This window comes from Hyperoodon ampullatus, assembly GCF_949752795.1.
Source record: "Hyperoodon ampullatus genome assembly, chromosome: 2".
NCBI classification, from domain to species: Eukaryota; Metazoa; Chordata; class Mammalia; order Artiodactyla; family Ziphiidae; genus Hyperoodon; species Hyperoodon ampullatus.
Window position 1 is genome coordinate 136,041,956 of NC_136915.1, and position 19,624 is coordinate 136,061,579.

At 44.2% G+C, this 19,624-nt stretch overlaps 1 pseudogene across 1 annotated transcript in view; it reads right to left on the reverse strand.

Annotated features, from left to right (window-relative positions):
* Positions 1-12,558, reverse strand: part of LOC307065593 (3-hydroxyisobutyrate dehydrogenase, mitochondrial-like) — a 28,685-nt pseudogene extending 16,127 nt beyond the window's left edge. The window contains exons 1-3 of the transcript in view: positions 12,525-12,558; positions 12,012-12,144; positions 389-452 (exon numbers count right to left, since the gene is read on the reverse strand). The product of the transcript in view is annotated as a 3-hydroxyisobutyrate dehydrogenase, mitochondrial-like (transcript). The remainder of the gene's footprint in view (positions 1-388; positions 453-12,011; positions 12,145-12,524) is intronic.
* Positions 12,559-19,624: the final 7,066 nt, after the last annotated feature.

Genomic DNA, 19,624 nt, shown 5'->3' on the forward strand with positions numbered 1-19,624 from the left:
ACTAGGCTGTTCAAGTAGAGCAAAGGAGAAATGGTAGTGGCTAAGATGGTGGCAATGAAAATGAAGAGAAACATTATATATGTGATGAGAGAGAGAGAGAGAGAGAGATGAGATTCCAGAGGACCTAATGATACAGTCTATGCAGAAAGTGAAGAAAAGGAAGGAATTGAGGATCATTCCCAGGTTTTTTGCATTGAGTTACTTTTTGTGTGAATCATGGCACCATTCACTGAGGAAGAAAAGATTTGCAGGATGGGACAGTTTGGAAGAAGGAATAATTGAAGTTTCATTTTAGACATCTTAGTTGTAGAGACGTCAAGCAGTGTTCCTCATATTTCTCCAATGAAAAGAATCACCTGGGGATCTTATTGCACATATGGATTATCACCTTTTCTGCTAGAACTTCTGGTTTGGTAGTCTGAGTTGAACACAAAGTACTGGATTTTCTCACACTGCAGAAGAAAAAAAAACACACTGAAGGAGGTGGGAAAGAGCTAACCTAAGTAACTTTGGAAAACAGTATTTTAATATACTGTAATTAACCATGCACAATATATACTGAAAAGCTAAAGACAAAAAGAAATGTACACAAATATTGAACTTGTTAGTAAATTTATTTTTCACACGTGTACAGGTTAATGATTTTTAAATATTTTATGTGTATTCCAGAATTGAGCAAATGACTAAATAGACTGCAAATAATGAGAATCAGGTTTCTAATTGTTAAAGAGTGACAAATAAGGAAAGGGTAAGGGAGGCTAGAATAAACCCTGTGGTGTTGCATTGGAATCAAGGTATCAATTTGAATTCATATATCAATTTGAAGTTATATATATATGTAGATAGATGATAGATAACGTGTGTGTGTGCACACGTGTGTGTGTATACACACACACCCAGATAGATAATATGAAAATAGAGATACTTGTATATTTTTATGTATTCGTATATAGATTTTTAGCTCTCTCTGCTGAAAACACAATGAGGTAGCTTGGATAGTGATAAATCCACCTCATACCAAGATTCTGGTTTCTGAATACCATTATTAATGCAAGGAACAAGAACTCCATGGAGAAATGACTGATTCAAGGCTGAGACAGAGGAAAGTAAAAGATGGGTCTGGAGCATTTTGTGGTGTCAGAAAGTAAGATATTACTCCAAAAATTGTATGGCCATGTAGGAAAAATATAGGAGACAGCTGGAAGGAGTACCAGTGACCAAATATGGAACACTTTGAGAAACAAAACTATTAATGATAGTAATAAATTTTAACCCGTAGAATAAAATAAATATCCACAAGTTCACACTGATGTATGTATATATATGAACAAATAACCAGATAAATACATAAATGAACGAGAAGAACAGCTCTTTCTTATACTCAAATTATAGTTAATAAATGTAGAGGGAACGATGGGAATAGAAAATGAACAATCATCAAACACCACAGTAACTGGTGGAGTCAAAAATTATTGATGGATGCTAAAATTAGTATGGGAAAATTAAACAAGAAGCAGAATATTTGAACAATCTCAAATAATTACAAAGGGAAAAATAGTGATTTTGCAGCTATCATTATAACTAAGTCATCAAAGTTAGCAACCCCAGTAGTGAGACATACAGATTTGTTTGTACCTCTAATATGTACTGAAAATGGCATAATCTCTCTCCTGAAGTGTTCTTGTCAAGAAATTCATATCCTCAGTCTAACCATGAGAAAATATCAAACAAACCCTATTTGAGAAAAATTCTACAAAATGACTGCATAAGATTTTCCATTAGTTCAAGGTCATAACAGACAAAAAAAGACTGAGGAACTATCCTAGATTAGAGAAGAATGGGGAGATATGACAAGCAAATGCAATAAGGGATCCTAGATTTGAATCTGGACCACAAGACAATAGGCAATATTTGAATACGCGTCTATAAATCGTTAGTAGCATTGTGACAATGTAAACTTTCTGCTTTCAATAATTATACTCTAGTAATATAAAATGTTAACATTTGGGGAAGCTGAGTAAAGGGTATATGGGAACTCATACTGCTATGTTTGAAGTTTTTTGATAAAGAAGATTTGATAACACAGTTTTATAAAAATTTAGTTTGGACATTTCTGAACCTCTTTTTTGTTTCCTTATGGAAGAAAGTTGCTTGTTTAGGGATACTACTAGTTCAATGGGGGTAAGACTTACACAGGACCAACCCTAACATTCATAGTGTGTGGCACAGGAAACAACTTTGAAGGGCCATTTCAAGGAACAATATACTTAAGTGTATACAATGAGTAAAATGGATGAACTACACAAATTAATGAGTTGAAAAACCAGAGAATCATAGAATTTTCTCACTGTAAAGGCTCTTACTTTCATAACTTTTCATAACTTTTCAGGTCCTATGGGTAAATACCAAAGAGCATGATTACTAGATCACTGTATGGTAAAAGTACGTTTATTTTGTAAGCAACTGCCAAGTATCCCGCTCGCCACAAATGAGAATTCCAATTGTTCCGCATTATCACCAACTTCGGTTTTCAGTTTTGGGATTTTAGCCATTTAAATAGGTGTGTAGTGGTATCTCATTATTGTTCTAATTCAAAATTCACTGATGACATGGAATGTGTAGCATCTTTTCATATGCTTATTTGCCATGTGTCTATTTTCTTTGTTTAACCATAGTAGTTTTGTTGTTTTTTTTTTAACCAAGGCCTGCTAACTCTTGTCCTCCTGTGTCTATTTATATTGTCTTTTTTCTTTCTTTCTTCTTTTTTGAACATTTGATCATTTAGTCTTTTTCCTGGTTATGTCCTATTATTTTTTATACTAAAATTGGGCTTAACTTATTTTAGGAAACTATAAAGATACCTCCACATTCTGGATGTTGTTATCTTTCTCTTGAAAAGATTTACTTTGGCCCATGGCAGACAGTTACTATAGGGACTGGTAACCTTAGTCCATTCTCAGTTTGAGCTCATTCAAAGCCGTTTTTCAGTCTGTGTGAAGGTTGGTCTATTTCTGTCTTGTCCTTCCTCTATGGGTGTTGCCCTTTGGGATTACCATGTGAATGTTTGGATTCTCCCTATTCCCAACTACCCTTGTATTTGTTAGGCTTTAAATGTAATGGTTCCCGCAGCCCTGTGAGACTAAAGATACACTTAGCTTGTCATTCCATTAGTTGTTGCCTTTAGCTTGAGCTGTTGCCCATTGGCTTCTGTGGTTACAGTCTTTTGAACTCTTTGGCTTTTCAGCTCCTAGGCTGTATGAGCTGAATCAGCAAATGCCCCAAGGACAAAAGCTGCACCAAGTGTCAAGCTTGCGTCTGTGTTTCCCTTCTCTCCACAACTTGGCTCACATGTCTTGGTGTCTCTCTAACATTCAGATGCCAGCGAACAGATGTTTTCTTACTTTATCCAGCTTTTCTAAAATTTCTTTACACTTCACCTGATCTTATGTTATTATTGAACTATCATCTCAATTACCCCAGGAAGAAAATTTACAATTTTATGTTTTATTTTTTTATTTTCTATATTACCTCAGTTTCTGTAGAGACCTTTTACCTCACTGTTCGGTCTAGTTCCTGTGTTAGCAGTAAGATGGAGATAAGGTGGAGGCTAAGAAGACTGGGGGGAAATCACTGATGAATGATATGTCTCGTTCTTTTTGTTTTTTCCTCTCCTTATTTATTACTCTGGCAGCCTACACCTGCCTTTCTTCATTTGACCCAGTTGCCCAAATAAGAAACCCACTCTGGCAAAGACCTGACTTTACTCTCATAAATGTCTGCATGTTAGGATTAGCTAGATGATGAACACCATGCCAGAGTTCTTTGTGTGAGACTTTTGCAGACTTTTGTTAGCCCTTTAGTTTGCCTCTTGCAAACGCTGCTCAGATTGTTGAGGTTTTCTAAGATTCTGTAGGTCAAACCTCTCTACCTGCATACCAGATGAGCCCTTCTCTCTTTCCTGACTTCACTTGTGGGAGGTTAGCCCTCGGTTCTTCTTTTTCCCCATCCAATCATAATTGTTCATGAATTCCAAAAGGCCCTCAAAATATCTGTCGTCCCTTTCTCTCTTCTCTTTTTTATCAACCCTGTTAAATATTAACCATATATTTGCATACCTCTTTCTTACTTACAGTGGAATATTGGAAGGCTTGATCATTAAGTGTGAGCCCCACCAAATTAGGACTCATACAACACTCTCCTCCAGGCCAAAACTTCTGATATCCACTGGGTTTTTTTATACTATCTTATATGTATCTAAATTTGTAATGATTTACTTAATTCCTGAGTTACGTGACAATAAGAAATCAGTCAAATTAGCACTACAGAAGTGCAGCTTAGACCTAGGGACCAGAACCAAGGACCACAAAAACCTGTGAACCAATAAGTTTCACTTGTACTTCATGTTTAACAACTGCTGAGGGTGAATGGGAAGTGAGGGAAAAAGAGTTTAACTTCATATCACAGAAACTTGCACTAAAATGAAGAGGAAAATGACCCAGTTCCTGGTTCAAGTCACTGCAATCTGCTTCAATAAATAATAACAGCACACAAGGAAAACAAACACTCTATGACAGGAACAATGGATAATTAATTACCAGATCAGGGAGGACAGATTACACTTGCTATGGGATTTCATTAAAGAAGGATTCCAAAAAGTACTGGCTTCTTCTGAGAAGACTTCTCAGAACAGGTAGCATTTAAACTGAGTCTTGAACAAGTATATAGAGGGTAGGGAACAGGCCTTCCGGGCAGGGAACAGGCACAGTGTCAGGAATGGCACAAAGGCCTTATGGAATAGGGGACAAAACTGGCTGAACACAGGAGTGCTACGTGTTGGGGAATATGGGGGAAGGCTGGCTGAGGTTGGTTAAATGAAACATAATTAGATGGAAGAGAAAGTAGGTGGAAAGACACATGGAAGACTGTGGAAAGCCCCTGAAGATGGAGGTCAGCATAATAATATGAAGAACTCAGTGGTACTTTGACACTGTATGAATGTCTAGGTTTAAAAAATCAGGAAAACACAATAAAAGAATAAACTACTGATATAATGATATGTAACCAGAGGCCAGATACCAAAGAATACACACTGTGTGTTTCCACGTATGTCATATATGGTGATAGATAGAGGTCAGCTTAGGTGTTGCCCTGGTAGAGTATGGAACAGAAAGAAGTAACAGAGAACCGTATAGGGTGTTAGAAATATTTTATAATATCTTGATCTGGTGTTGGATACATGGGTGCATAGAGGTGTAAAAATTCAGTTATTAGCAATGCAGTTAACCTACTAGAGTTTTTTTTAATGTATGCGTACATTAAAAAAAACTCTAGTAGGTTAATTAGGCTGTCAGTTGTATGAAGTAAATTTTGGTCAAGGAATAGCCAAGGTAGTAATGCAGTAATAAGTTATAAATGTACTCACTGTGCTCTAGAATGTCACAATTGGAATACAAGAAATATGTGTAAGAAAAAAGACAAGTATTGAATATTGATGGTTGGATGAGCTGAATAAGTTAGATCACTCTACTTTCAATTTAAGAACTTGGCCAGTGTTTGGATACCTTTGAACAAAGAAAAAAAAGAAATACAATTTTTATTACGCATATGCTATGTATCAATCCCTGACTTATACTTTGACACATATAAACATGGGAAATATTGCACCTTGTAACTGAGACAATGAAGATGAGTGAGGTAGCTGGTTTTGACACTAGAGGCTGAGAAAACCATCAGCTCATAATCGTAAGAAGTCTGAAGTCGGAGGAAAGAATCAAGAGGAAATAGTGGTAAGTGCCAGGAGCTTCTGGAAACTACATCAGAGATGAAGACTCCAGGATTGTTGAGCTTTCTAAGAGTCCCAATAACTCAGGTAAAAACAGAGGGCTTAAAACTGAATCCTGGGGATATATGTATGCATATAGCTGATTCACTTTGTTATACAGCAGAAACTAACACAACACTGTAAAGCAATTATACTCCAATAAAGATGTAAAAAACAAAACTAAAAAACTGACTCCTGCAAAGTAACAATTGTTAGGACAAACAGTAAAGAATTATAAGAAAAATAATCACATGCCTGTCCCAACAGAGAAATATCCTAAGCTCCATCTCACCATTTCTCCGATTGGCCTTTCACAAAATACAGTCCCATCAGCTGAATATAGGTTTGTCAAGTAACTGTGAGTAAGACTGAATTAAACAAAAATAAATCAATTCCTTCCTCCAAAACTTTTCAGAGTATGTAATGTAACAAAGTGAAACTTGAATTTCATGTCGGGATGTAGAGTACAGCTCTTCCCAAATGCTTCTGTCTTGTAACTACATTAACATCATCTAAAACCAGTGTTCTGCAGGACAGAGACTGTGAAACGCTGCTCTCATCATGTAAGATATCAAGTCTTTCTGAAAATCCATTCTTCCTTCTGCCCTTTCTCGTGTTGTCCCTGTCACCTGGAATGTCTGTCCTAAGCTCCACCTGCCAAAACCCTACCCATTTTTAGGATCCAAGAGATAATAAAAGGCTTACATTACTGAAAGGCAGAGAAAGAAATCCCTTCCTAGGGATCTACATTTCCTTCCTAGGGAGAAGAAAAATTGTAAAGTATACCACAGTGACCTTAAGTCTATGAATGTAACTATGTTGTGTTACTTTGAGTTCTGTAAAAGTCAATGTGCTACAATATACATGGATATGAATGTTTGATCGCTTACAAGTAGAACTTGCTGATAACTTTCATCATGAGCGAGGTTAATGATTAAGGGAGCCATTGTATTTGGCTCAGCCCTTATAACTAGGGAATACTAAAATTGGAAAGGTCCCTAGATATTAGCAAATCTATCCACCTCATATTCTAAGTAAGGAAACTGAGACCTTCATAGATTGGATATTTATATTAACAAAGGAAAAGGATATAAGATTGGCAGAACTACCTTTTAGATTAAGAATTTTGAGATTTTTATAGACTACTAGGACATTATGTCCACTGATATTGAGACAATGTGTTTCTTAGTCATCATTTTCTACTGCACTGACCAAGCGAGGTGGCAGTCAGTAGTTGTACAAAGGGAAAAAGAGAACTTTAGGAACTCCCAATTTATATACGCAGGGAAATTCATCATTCATGTTATTTAAGCTAACTGGATGCAGTTTATCAGCTACATTGAGGAATGGTGAAGTGTCTATACAATTAACATGTTAGTTTGTGTCATGACCTCCCTGTTGTTCAAGTGAGTTAACGGTTAGCACTCAACTAGGCACTTAAGAGTCCATTATAAATCTGGACTAAACGTTTATCTGTGGCATCTTTATTCTTCTTTGGTGCCCTTAGGCAGAATTAGCCCTCTTATGTTTTGAAGCTGGAGTACTTCTAGATTTAAGAATGGTCAGATTGAGGAAGAAGAGTCTTATGCCAGAGGTGAAAGAAGACTGATTATAATTACCTATTTTTAAAAATTCCAACCCTTTTCAATGTTCTAAAGTGATCAGGAAGTACATGGGTATGCTAGGAAGTAAGGGAGTCAAGCAACAATATTCTCTAAGAGTTTGTGGATGGCAATGAAGAGGAAAGGAAGATAGAGACAATCCTAGAAAAGGTTTTGGTTGGCCATAATAATGAAGTCAGAAGGAGAAGAAGAAGAAGAAGAAGAAGAATGACACATGCAATGGGAAAGAGAAAGCAAGAACAGAGAAGCAAAAGGGAGAGTAGAAAAATGAGACAAATTTGGAGAAGGAAATGAGGAAGAAAACTGGGTGAAAGAAGGAAGCACTGATGGTAGACCACTTGACACTCAAACATTAACACGATGCACATTTAAGATGTGTCATCCATGGCCATGGTCATTACCCTCAAATAGTTTATAGTACGTGTTTCAGAGACATTTATAAATTGAAAATACCATTAAAATAAGTGCCAGGGTATAAGTATTCATGGAATTGTATGGGAGAATAAAAAGTCCCCCGTCAAAGAGCCTTCTGAGACATCGGAAAAAAAGGAAAAACCTAAAAAGCATAAGACTCTTCCTATTTTCATTTCCAATGATACATCCCAATTTTGATGATCAATCAGCGATTTAAATATCAACTATAAACACAGTATTTTATGAGCTGCTATGCAGTATACTATACTAGAGCAATAGAACAGAGAGGACCTCAAACCCTCTGTTCCCTCAAATTGAAAGGCACGCTTCCTGACCCCTCCAGACCACTACTGGACACAGGGAACACACACTAATGTTTCAGGACCCCAACCAGCAGTCACCTGCTTTGTGATTACTTCCATGACACACCCTCACCAACACCACTGACTTTCCTGCTCCTACGGGACATGACATATATTTCCTATTTTAACACATACCACAGTGCATTATGATTGCAGGTAGATGTTCTAACAACTTGAAAGAGAATGATGACTTTTTTCTCTTTACATCTCGTTATTTCCCTACTCATAATATTTCTTGAAGAGAAACCATAAAAATATAAACAAACACAAAAAACAGATAATATACAAAACGTGTGCTTTGCACCTTAACACAAACTTAAGTAAAATTAGTTCTGACAGTATCCGGCATGACAAACTTCCATGGTACAAATGAGAATGGACCAAGGTTTGAGCAGGTACAGGAGACAATCCAGGCATGAACAACACCAAGGAAAGGTAGACAGGAAGTAACATGGTGTGTAGGAAATCACGAGGCCAGTCTGATGGGAAGAGACTTAAACAAGACTGAAACTCACTTTCTAAACCTCCATCTCCAACTGGACAATTCGCAAGACACAGGTGCACCAAAGTGGCCCAATATTCAATCCCTTTAATGGCGAGGAACAGTTTAAAATTTTATGGCTTTAGTTTGCCAAAAAGCAACTATCAAATGTTGGCAGGACACAATGAAGGCTTACCTTTGTTAACATAGTTAAGTCTCTCTCTCTCACAACTAGCCCACTTGGATCCACGTTCCTTAGCACACCCGACTCACTTACACAGCATTGATGAGCTTTACACAACTGGAAGGTCACATCTTTATTTCTTATTGCAGGAACACAACATCTGGAAACTTTATTTCTATCGGAAGCTAAAGCAAAATTATTGTAAAATGAGTCATTTAAACCATACATTTTATCACCGTTAAAAAGCATCTGCTCTGTGCTAAGGATTAGAAATGACTCCTGTCCTTAAAGCCTCATTAAGGACGAAGATCTATAAACTCAAAATTTCAATCACATGAGATAAAGAACCATAACCTTTAAGCACAGAAGTGCCTATGGAGGCCAAAAGTTATAGCTAAGTGACGGCTTCATGATAACCCTGAAGTACAGTCGAGAAAGATGAGGCTATGCAGAGGTGGAGTAGGAGGTGCATTAACTGCAGAGGGAACATCTGTGAAAAGACACTCGAGCCTGACACCTGCTGGGCACTGTAAATACTGCAGGTGGGGATGACTAAAGACCAGGAGTCCAAGAGTGAGAAGAGACAGAAATAAAAATAGAGATGTTGGCCCAAGCAAGCCTGGGAGAGAGCATGGCTTGTATCCCACAGGTGATGAGGCCTGGGGCTACCACTGGCTGAGTAAGGGTGCCTCCGCTGATTAGAAAAAGGCGCCCCGCTGCTGAAGGACCAATTAGATAAAGGGAGTGATCACAAAAAGCTCCCCTTCCTCAGGGCCAAAGAGCCCCAGGAGGCTTGGCAAAGCACAGTTCAGATTACAGGCCTCTGTGCAGAGCACATGCTGGGCGGCTAGTATGCACTAACTCTGTGTGGGCAAGCCATTAGCAGCATTATTTTAGGCATATCTTGTCATGTTAGAAGATCACTCAACCCGAGTAGGCAGATGAACTTAGAGGAACTGAGACCGGGGCCGCAAAACCACCCAGCAGTTTCTACCATAGTCGGGGCAAAATGTAATGTGGATGAAGAAGCAGATTTAGGAGGAGGCCAAAATTTACAAGCTAGACCCACTGGATGAAAGTCATAAAGAAAGTTCAGTGAAGGAATTCTGAAGAGAATGGGCTCTGCATTTTTCTTACAATCAATGTAAAATATTAGGCAAAATTAAGTACAGTGGCTTTTAAGGTCCCTTCCAGCTCTAATTTCTTTTGATTTCTAACTTATTACTCTGGTTAAGTAAAGTCCCTTCAGAGGTACAGAACAGTTCCTACACCTGAATGGGATGCAAAGAAAAAGAATAATCTGACTTCTCTTCACCAGGGGATGAGTTGAACTGTCCTTGCAGAAGAGGTAACACATGGTGAGAACCCCAGATCCTAGAAAAGGGCCAGGCACACGATACGTATTCAGCTTTTTGAAAACAAATGAACAATCATTTCCTCTCCTACATCTTCACACCCTTTCTCTGCTGGCTGCTTTCTTTCAGCTTATAAACTTCCTCAATATACCCACTTCAAAAGCCCTCAGACCTATGATTCTTTGGATCTTGTTGTGGGTAACCTAAGTCTCTCCCATGCCTTCAAACACCTCTCCTCACCAAAAGCCCAGATCTGAACCTTGGGCCCAGACCTGTCTACCAGGCCCCTCTAAAGCACTGAAGATGAAGTAAGATCCTCTCCCCACCCCCAATCCCTTCCTACTGTGCTCTGTATCTCTCAAAAAGATGCAGCTGTAAACTGTCACCCACGCTTGCTGCCCTCCCTTTTCTAACTGGTCACCAGGCCTCACCCATTCTCTCTCAGATCTGCAAAATCCAGTCCAACCTTTTATAACTTAAGTGGGAACCTTAGATTACAATTCACCCTGCACCCAATCAAGTGCCTTGCACATGGAGGTCCGAGTGAGCCTCTAAACCACAAGTCCATCTCACTGTTCTTTAGGGTTTCCCACAGCCCTCAGGATAAACATCTAAACTTCTGACAGGACAAACAAGGCCCCCTTCTCTTGGGCCCCACTAAGTTTCCAGTATCAACTCTCATTTCTTTCCCAAACCCTGAGTTCCAGTCCTATACCTTAGTTTTGCCATATTTTCTTATATTTCTCAAACTTTGACACACACTGCTCCCTCCTGACACCCCAGGACCTTCTACGTATCCTTAGAAAGGATGGCACCTCCTCCAAGAAGCCTACCCTGAACTTTCCCTTCCAAGATTCTGTGCTCTGCAAAGGGGAAAGATCGGGGGGAGGGATCCATTAGGAGTTTGGCATTAACATATACACACGACTCTATATCAAATAGATAATCAACAAGGACCTACTGCATAGCACAGGGAACTCTACTCCATAGCCTGTAACAAACTGTACGGGAAAAGAATCTGAAAAAGAATGGATATATGAATAACTAAACCACTTTGCTGTACACCTGAAACTAACACAATATTGTACATCAACTAACCTCCAATATAAAATAATAATTAAATTTTAAAAAAAGATTCTGTGCTCTGGAGCACCAGAACTCACTTCTTCCAGAGCACTGACTACTGTGCTTGTGTTTACCTGCCGCCCAGTAGAAGGGGAGATTACCTAGGGCAGAAGCATCGTCTCCAGCAGCCCTTGGTTCTGACAACTCATTCAAGTGCCAGGTTACTTTACACACATAACCTGCTTAATTAATTCTAAGAACCCACAGAAAGAGTGGTTTTTAATGTCATTTTACAAGTGTGGGGATTGCAGTTCAAAAGTAACCTGCCCAGGCCACAGACAGCATAAGCCCTGGAATTCAAACCCTAAGCTGCCTTCACACCAGTGCTCTTTCCACTATATGATACGACTACTGAAAAACAGATTTTTTTTCCTGAACCCTGTTTTAATGGAAAGGAAATGAAGCTGGGATATACCAATTTCCTAATCGCTTTGGCGTGTACCAGGCAAAGTCATTCAACAGACCAGGTAACATCTGTGGAACAATGAACGATGCTCCAAACTGTCCTAAGTGTTCTACATTGTAGGGTCTGCAAACATTAACACAGTGCGACCTTGTAACCTCCAGAGAGAGTGAGTCCTGTTCAGCCCATGCTACAGATGAGAACACTGAGACCTAGAAGCCTTAAGGCACTCGGCCGGGGTCACCGAGCCGGCAGGAGTCCTAGGCCGCACGCCCCATCCAGCGCACACACACCCGGGCACTGGGCACCGGTTCTAGTGCCCACCCTCCACCTTGCACCATCTAAAACCCCGCTTCGCAGCGCCCACATGAGAGCCCCTGGAAGCGGGAAGTACAAAGCTGTCTCAAACAGATGAACCAGTTTGCAGGGCAGAAGTTGAGACACAGATGTAGAGAACAAACGTATGGACACCAAGGGAGGAAAGCCGCGGGGGGGTGGGGATGGTGGTGTGCTGAGCTGGACGAGTCGGATTGACATGTATACACTGATGTGTATAAAATTGATGACTAAGAAGAACATGCTGTATAAAAAAATAAAGTAAAATTCAAAAATCAAAAGAAAGAAGAATACTGTCTACTGTCCTCCACGCCCCCTGGAACACTCACTGTAAATATCCAGGAGGTGCTTGCAGAATGAATGAATCAATGAACAAACAAGCTCACTCATTTCAAACGTGCAGTCACATACGTAATCTGACCTTCCGAGAAGTTAAGCTTCTGGAAGGAGCCCATTTTCTTAATGTATTCAGCATCGAGTCATCACAGAATATGAACTCTTATAAAGTACTGCCCCCTCACTTCCCATCAGAGAGCAAAATTCCTCAGCAGGGAAATGGGAGGGTAGCAGACATTACCCGCAAACTTTAGGAAGGCTGCGGCTCGCTGAGCACTTCACTAGGGCCCCTGACCGCCTGCCTGGTAGTAGGACAGACACACCAGGAACGGCTGCTGACCGGCAGAAAGAGCGCCCGGCCACGCAGGCAGCACACCCCGCACCCTGCCAAGCGAGGTCCGGCCAGCAAGGGAAAGACGCTCTCCACTTCAGAACCGCCCACCACTAGAAAGCCAGGTCCTGCCAGGGCCTGGACACACGAGGCCTTCCTTACAAGGGTTACAAATCTGTGGCCTTGCTCTGCCTCGAATAAAAGACAGTGACGGGGACAACGTGACCATCTCCAGATGAACTTCCAACTTCGTTTCAAGTGCCTGGGTGCTGGGTCACAGTGGATTTCTAAACTCTTCCAATATTCAAAAATATCAATTTCTAAGATGCAGGAGGGTTGTTAAACATACACTTAGCACAGACCCCAGTCCCACTCCTGAGTATTTTCTCAAGTGAGGTAAAAACCCAAGTTCACATGGAAAACTGCCCTGGGATGTTTACAGCAGCTTTATTCTTGATCCCCTCAAAAGTGGAAACATCCCACAAGTCCTGCCACCCGCAGGCGAATGGACAAACGGAAAATGGAATACAACACAGCCAGAAAAAGGAGTGGCTTCTCATACCCGCAACAACAGGGATGACGGACTTCCCTGGTGGTCCAGTGGCTAAGACTCCGCGCTCCCAATGCAGGGGGCCCGGGGTCCATCCCTGCTCAGGGAACTAGATCCCCCACGCCGTTAACTAAAACATACTGCACGCGGCAATGAAGATCCCATGTGCCGCAACGAAGACCCGGCACAGCCAAGTAAATAACTAACTAAATAAATATTTAAAACAACAACAACAAAAAAACAAACCCGGGAGGAATCTCGCATAGGTTTTGCTGAGCCAAAGCAGCCAGAATCAAAAAGCTACATGCTGTTGTTCCGTTTATCTGACTTTCTGGAAAAGCCAAAACCTTAGGGACAGAGAGGAGATTAGTGGCCAAGAGGCTAGAGGCACCCTGGCGCCAAAGGGCAGCAAATGGGATGACAGGATTGCTCTGCCGCCTGATGGCGATCAAAACTCCTACAACTGTGCACTACAAGTGAACTATGCTTCACGGCTACTAAGGACACACAAATTATTACATTTTGAAAAATGCGCCGGCCAGCCATCCCGTGCATGACAAGTGCAGTAAGAGGGGCGGGGAGGCAAGGCAAGTGGATCAGCTGGAGTTCTGAAGGTTCTCCCCACTTTCAGTTTCCCTCCCCTGGCATGTCTCCCCGCCCGGCCCACTGCTGCTCAGGCCGCCCAACCGGGCCACCCGGAGTTACCCAACCGGAAAAGCCAGAGCCCAGGCTCAGCCACGCCTCCAGGCACAGGAAGGGCAAAAATAGAAAGCGCCAGTGCGCAGTGGAGGGCTGGAAACCCTCGGACCTCAGATAACTGCGGAGAACCGGGCCTCGGAGTCAACATCGGCTCCCAGGCGGTCCCAGCGTCCCAACCCCGACCCCGGTCGCGACACAGTTTCCACAAAACTGACACACACGGAGCCCGCGCGAGGGGCGGGTCGCGCGGGCTTCCCCGCCGGGTCGCCTGGAGGCCGGTCCCCCGCAAGCTGAGCGCACGAAAGGGCGCCCCAAAGGCGCCGGCCCAAGGCGCCCGCTGCGCTTTCCCTCCGGAAGGTGGGCTGCGGGGCCCAAGCGTAAACCCTGAGACAAGGTACACGCACACCACGCCGCCACAGGGGACGAGAGGCCGGGCGCCCACCTGGCCGGACACCCTGCATTTCTGGAATCACCGGACTTCTGTGTAAATTTCCCTTTGGCGTGTCATTTTCCAAAGGCCACTCAAGATCAGGGGACGGAACGCCTCCTCTCCAAGTGTCCTGCCAGCCCACCCACTCAACATCAGAGGGACAAAATGCCTAACTAAAACAAAACAAAACAGAAACACAAAAAACTGGAGAGAGGGAGGAAAGGGTGCCCTCAAAAATAAAAAAAACCTAAGCACGTTGACAGCGCTAAGAATAAACTACCAGGAAACAGAATCCCTACATGTCAGATCCTAAAGTACAGAAGGGCAAGCCCGCCGGCAGTCCAGGCCCGGGGGGACCGGGGTCCCCAGCCCTGCAGAGCCAACCGCAGACCGGCTCGGGCGCCCCTCGGAAGCGCGGGGTCCCCGCGGCCGAGTCTGCGCCCCCGGCCGGCGCCGGCTCCCCTCTGCCCACCCTGCGCGCGGGGGCTGGAAACGGCCGCGGAGAACCACGGCGCGGGGGGAAGGGGGGCTCCAAAGAAGGTCTGGCGACTCGAGTCGCTCCGTTTCTCGGTGGGCTCAGCGCGCGCCGTGGGGGAAGAGGGGCGGGGGTCCGGGAGGAGGGGACGGGTGGCACTTACGTAGACCTGCAGCGGCCACAGGCAGACGGCGGGCTCGGCCCCCACGAGCGACTCCAGCCTCAGCTCCAGCTTCTCCCCCATGTCTTCGCGCGCGGCCCCCGCACCCTGCTAGTCTGGCGGTTGGGGGAGGGGCGCGGCGCCGCCGGCGGGGGCGGGGCACACGGGCAGGCGGGCGGCTGAGGGGAGGGGGCCTGGCCTGGGCCTCAGCCGCCACCGCCGCCGCGCTCCCGTCCGGCCCCCGGTTCCCTCTTTGTGGTCACAGGCCTGGGGCCTCCAGCGCTGCTGCGAACTCGGGCCGGCGTGAGGCGAGCACGGTGAGCCGTGGGCCGGGGCGAACCACTCACGGCATGCGCGGCCCACCCCGTGGACTCGCCCGCTCTCACGACGCACGCACGCACGCACGCACGCACGTCTTCGGCTGCCCCCGGCCACCCCCACCGGCCCGAAGTGGGGACCCGAGGAGAGCCCTCGGGGCCTGGGGTGGCGGGTTCGACTCCCGCCCTTGACGTACCGTGACACACACACACACACCCCTCCCCCCCAATAAGAAGACTATAATTCCTCATTAAATATGACAGCCGGAATCCCGGCTTCTGTTCACAAAAATGCCGTGTATTTAGCCTATGCTAGGCACCAGACCGCGGACGCTCAGTACTGGCAAAAAAGGAAATGCCCTGCCCTCATGGCACTGCCATTTTAATTGGAACAGTAGTGACAATGGTCAAGGGAGAAAATAAAGTGTCATCATCGCCACGGGGATGGTTAATCTCATGTGCGCACTGCGTGGGGCCCCGGCAACCACAAACATTATTCCAGATGTGGCCAGGAAGGTATTTTTCGGAAGAGATTAACACTGAAATTGCTCCATTTTGCGTAAAGGAGATTGTCAGTGCCGCGGCGTGGGTGGGCCTCGTCCACCAGTTGAAGGACTGGAGAGAAAAATGAGGTTCCCTAGAAAGAGGGAACTGTTCCTCCAATGGCCTTGGGACATCAGCTCTTCCCTGTGTCTCCAGCCCAGAGTCCTGCCCTGACTTGCCTGCCTCACGGTCACGAGTCAACTCCTTAAAACAAAACTATATATGTAAAAATACTGAATATATACAAGCCTATTAATTTGTATATGTGTGTATACATATTATATATGTATACACGTTTATATGTGCGTGCGTTTGTAGTATATGTGTAAGTACTATATACAGTATACATACAAGCCTATATGTGTGTGTATATATTGTATGCATGTATGTATGTGTATATATATAGTATACATATTATAAATGTGAACATGCTGTATATATACACACACCATATATTGATATATGGGTGTGTGTATATATACAGTATAGGTACACTGTATGTATGTATGTATACAGTGTATATTTATATATAGGTGTGTATATATGTTGTATACCTGTATGTGTATACGTTGTATAGGTATTATATGTATATATGTATATACTATATATAGACACACTTGTGTATGTATTTATATGTGTATTTACATGCACATATTTACATATAGGTGTGTATGTGTGTGTATACATTATGTATATGTATGTGTATATATCTTATATATATGATATATGTATATATAATGATGAATTTATATATACAGTACATATATATTTTTATGCTACATGCTTTTATATGTAGGTGTATATGTGTGTCTATATGTACGTGTATTGCATACATTATATATGTATGCATACTATATACATATACACACCTAAATATCTTTGTGTGTATATATGTATGATATACATGTACCTAGGTGTCTATTGCATGTTATACGTATGTGTACATACTGTATATATATAAACTATGCATTTTATGTGTGTATGTATAGTGTATATGTATGTGTGTATTGTATATGTGTGTATGTGTGTATACATACTGTATATATACAAACTGCATTTTATGTGTGTATATGTGTGTGTATTGTATATACTATATGTGTATATGTCTGTATGCATACTGCATATATACACAGCTGTATATTTTTGTATGCATGTACATATGTACGTGTGTGTGTATATATACACACATAAACCCTATGGATTCTGTTTGTCTGGAGAACCCTTACTGATACGGACACTTATGACAATTGAGCACCTGCCCTTTGCCAGCCAGGGAGCCAAACACTTGTCTTTTCGGTGTCTGCCTTAAGTGTCACAAGTCCCGGGAGGGAAGGTGATGCCGCTCCTACCAGATGAGGTGCCTCAGGGTCAGAGAGGTGCACAGCGCGGGGGGCTGGAGCCTGGTGGAGCCCAGGTGGAGTTCTAGCAGCAGTACAGCCTAGCAGTCCCACTTCCCCGGGTGCTTCTCACAAAGACGCCGAGGGAGAGACGGGGTCTGAAGGAGGGGATGAGGAAGCTTCCGTGGGTCCGCAAGCCCAGACCAAGGCTGACTCGTCAAGGGTGTTAGAGGTCAGGACTGTGGTCACCCTGGGGGTGGGGTTACACAGAGCCATTCCCATTCTGGAAAAGTATCCATTCTGCTCTTGTTTGTATGTTTACCCCCCTCCCCCAAATCTTTTACAAACAGATTCTCTTGGCTGCTGGGAGCACACACGGGGAAGTTGTGTGTGAGAGGGTGCAGTCCAGGGGACAGGGAGGATAAGACCCCCACCCTTAGGGCCAGGAGTGGCTCAGCTTTGTGAGCTAAGGATGGCCCGCGAGGTCCCAGAGAGAAGGGTCCCTACTCCGTCCCTGCTCCGTGCACCCCATTCCAAGCCTGAGAAGCCTAGAGCCACCCACACACACACACACCAGGGAGGAGAGCCAGTCACCCTGGCTCACAGGCTGCGGCTCCAAGACTCCTGGCACTAGGAGCTCAGCTTTCATGCCCTAGGACAGGGCCAGAGCTGTTGTCTCCGGAAACTCTCTGTCTCTCGCCCGCCCTCCCTCCCTCCCTCCTCCGCCTCTTCCCTTCCCGCTCCAGCTGGCCTGCCCTCCACCCTGCATTTCTACACAGGATGGCTCACAGACAGCTGCTCCCTGTGTCCACCCACCACCATTCGATGGATGTCAAAGCAAGCCCTGGGGACTTCCCTGGAGGTCCAGCGATTAAGACTCTGAGTTTCCACTGCAGGGGGCACGGGTTCGATCCCTGGGCAGGGAAATAAAATCCCGCATGCTGCACGGCACGGCCAAAAAAATAAATGAATAAAAAATAAAGTTAGGGCCTCCCTGGTGGCGCAGTGGTTGAGAGTCCGCCTGCCGATGCAGGGGATACGGGTTCGTGCCCCGGTCTGGGAGGATCCCATATGCCGCGGAGCGGCTGGGCCCGTGAGCCATGGCCGCTGAGCCTGCGCATCCGGAGCCTGTGCTCCGCAACGGGAGAGGCCACAACAGTGAGAGGCCCGCGTACCGCAAAAAAAAAAAAAAAATAAAAAAAAAAAAAATAAAAAAAAATAAATAAAGTTATAGTGATGAAACAGCCCTAGTGGTGCTAGGATGGGACATATAGCTCTATGGTATAGAATAAAGGTCCAGAAACAGATATATGAGAACTTGATATGACAGAAAGTGGGGAAATTAAGGACTTTTCAATAAATGGCATTAGGACAATTGCATATCCATGTGGGAAAAAGTAAATTAGAAAAAAAAAAAGCAAGCCCTGGTCAGGTGTGACCTTGGGCCCAGGGCCATTGGCACACGTTGTCGTGTGGGATGTTCTTCCTTAGACTCCTCCCTCCCTCCTGTGCCACTTTCCCCGCCAGGTAAAGAACTCTGCCTGGTCAATAAGACCCTAGAGGTCCTTGGCCATTGCTATTGCAGTTGGAATTGTTACTGTGTTTACATAGGGTGACCAACACCCGCCTCCAGTTTGCCCAGGACCGCTCAGGTTTGAGCGCTGGAACTGTGGGGAAACCCTCATTCCCGGGGAACCCCAGAAGGCTGGTCAGCCTATTTAGGACGGATCTCTCACTTGATCTCCCAACCCCCGAGAGCCAGAAAGGGAATCTCCCCCCTCCTTCCATTGTAACCTTCATTCATTCATCCACCCATCCCTTTATTCAACTCCTTTATTCAGCAAGTATTTATGAAGCATCTACTACACATCACTCTTCTAGGTGCTGGGGACAGTAAACTGAGAAGGTGTGATTTATTACATAGGGATGATGTCTCGGAGACCACTGCAGGGCAGGGGAGCTGGGAAAGGGAAGGGGCAGTTCTAAATGCAGGCTCTGACGGGATTGGGGCAGACCTTGCCCTGGGACAGGCTGCTTGCTTCAACACAGCTGTCCTCACCCAGGGCCATCCTGCCCCCGCCTCACCCAGTTCTTTGGTCATGTCTGGGGAAAATCTGTGGTGGTCACAACTGGGTGGGAGGGGCCCCTGGAATCAAATGGGTGGGGCCAGGGATGCTGCTGAACCCCACACAGTGCCCAGAAGGGGCCCCCAGCAGAGGATGACCCGCCCCAAATAACCCCAGTGCCGTGGGGGAGACCCTGCACTAATATTATTCAGACCCGCTGGTGCCCCTAGATTCCTGCACAGGCAGGGACTCTAACTGGGTCATCTCTGTATCACGA